At 38.2% G+C, this 2,317-nt stretch overlaps 1 pseudogene across 1 annotated transcript; it reads left to right on the top strand.

The window, feature by feature from the left end:
* Positions 1 to 1,482: 1,482 nt before the first annotated feature.
* On the top strand, positions 1,483 to 2,317 carry Rpl7-ps16 (ribosomal protein L7, pseudogene 16; annotated as a pseudogene). The gene has a single exon (XR_015646265.1). The product of XR_015646265.1 is annotated as a ribosomal protein L7, pseudogene 16 (transcript).

The following is a 2,317-nucleotide window of genomic DNA, read 5'->3' as shown; positions in this document are numbered from 1 at the left end:
AATGAAAGAGAACTTCAGACCAATTTTTCTTATGAATATTGATGTAAACATATTCAATAATTCAATAAAATTATTTCAAACCATATCCAAGAGCATGTCAAAATGATCATCCATCATGATCAAGTAGGCTTCATCCCAGTGATGCAGGGATGGTTCAATATATAAAAATCCGTCAAGATAATCCACTATATAAACAAGCTCAAAGGAAAAAAAACCCACATGATCATCTCATTAGATGCTGAGAAAGCATTTGACAAAATTCAACACCCCTTCATCCTAAAAGTCTTGAAAAGATCAAGAATTGAAGGCCCACAACTAAACATATTAAAAGCAAAATATACCAAACCAGAACCCAACATCAAACTAAATGGAGAGAAACTTGAATCAATTCCACTAAAATCAAAGACTAGACAAGGCTGCCCACTCTCTCCCTACTTATTCAACATAGTACTTGAAGTCTTAGCCAGAGCAATCAGAGAATGAAAGGTCAAGTGGATACAAATTGGAAAGGAAAGATCAAAATATCACTATTTACAGATTATATGATAGTATATTAAGTGACCCCAAAAGTTCCACCAGAGAACTACTAAGCCTGTTAAACATTTTATGCAAGGTAGCTTTGTATAAAATTAATGGAAACAAATCAGAAGCCTTCCTCTTCTCAAGGGATTAACAGAGTGAGAAAGAAATTAGGGAAATGACACCCTCCACAAAGTGACAAATAATATAAAATGCCTCCATGTAACTCTAACCAACCAAGTGAAAGAACTGTATGACAGGAACCTATAGTCTCTGAAGAAAGAAATTGAAGAAAGTCTCAGAAGATGAAACGTCTCCCATGCTCATCGATTGACAGGATTAATATAGTAAAAATGGCCAAAATGCCAAAAGCAATCTACAGATTAAACATAATCCCCATCAAAATTCTGACTCAATTTTTCATAGAGTTAGAAAGAGCAATTTGCAAATTCATTTGGAATAAGAAAAAAAAACCAAAAGAGCAAAAAATACCCTCAACAATAAAAGAACTTCTGGGGGAATCATCATTCCTGACCTCAAGCTGTATTACAGTGCTATAGTAATAAAAGGTGTATGGCAGACAAAGGAAGGTAGATCAGTGGAATAGAATTGAACACCTAAAAATGAGCCTACACTTCTCTTGTCACTTGATCTTTGACAAAGGAGTCAAAACCATCCATTTGAAAAAAGATAGCATTTTTACCAAATGGTGCTGGTTCAACTGGAGGTCAGCATGTAGAAGAATGCAAAATGATTCTTTCTTATCACCCAGTACAAAGCTCAAGTACAAGTTGATCAAGGACCTCCACAAAAAAAAAAAAAAAAAAAAAAAAAAAAAAAAAAAAGTAAAAGAAACCAGATGCTCTGAAATTACAAGAAAAAGTGGGAAGAGCCTTGCACACCTGGGAACCGGGGAAATTTTCCTAAACAGTGTTGTTGTAAAAATATAAAAAAATAACTGGCCTCTCTTTTTCCGGCTGGAACCATGGAGGCTGTACCAGAGAAGAAAAAGAAGGTTGCGCCAGGAACCCTTAAGAAGAAAAAGGTTCCTGCTGTGCCAGAAACCCTTAAGAAAAAGCGAAGGAATTTCGCAGAGTTGAAGGTCAAGCGCCTGAGGAAGAAGTTTGCCCTGAAGACACTGCGAAAGGCAAGGAGGAAGCTCATCTGTGAGAAGGCAAAGCACTATCACAAGGAGTAGACAGATGTACCGGACTGAGATTCGCATGGCTAGGATGGCAAGGAAAGCTGGGAACTTCTATGTGCCCGCAGAACCAAAATTGGCCTTTGTCATCAGAATCCGAGGTATCAATGGAGTGAGCCCAAAGGTGCGCAAGGTGCTGCAGCTGCTTTGTCTCCAGCAGATCTTCAAATGCACTTCAGTGAACATGCTGAGGATCGTACATTGCATGGGGGTACCCCAACCTGAAGTCAGTAAACGAGCTCATCTACAAGCGAGGCTATGGCAAAATCAATAAAAAGCGCATTGCCTTGACAGATAACTCCTTGATTGCTCTATCTCTTGGTAAATTTGGCATCATCTGCATGGAGGATCTAATTCATGAGATCTATACAGTTGGAAAACGCTTTAAGGAAGCAAATAACTTCCTATGGCCCTTCAAACTATCTTCCCCACGAGGTGGAATGAAGAAAAAGACAACACACTTTGTTGAAGGAAGAGATACTGGCAACAGGGAAGACCAGATAAACAGGCTTATTAGACGGATGAACTAAGGTATTGCCCGTGGTGTTTTTATAATCTGGTCGGTTAATAAACAGTCACAGCTTAGCAAATTGAAAA

The sequence above is a fragment of the Rattus norvegicus genome, chromosome 1 (genome assembly GCF_021556685.1).
Source record: "Rattus norvegicus strain SHRSP/BbbUtx chromosome 1, alternate assembly SHRSP_T2T, whole genome shotgun sequence".
Taxonomy (NCBI): domain Eukaryota; kingdom Metazoa; phylum Chordata; class Mammalia; order Rodentia; family Muridae; genus Rattus; species Rattus norvegicus.
The sequence above is the reverse complement of the archived record's forward strand: the minus strand, read 5'-3'. Positions and strand labels throughout refer to the sequence as shown.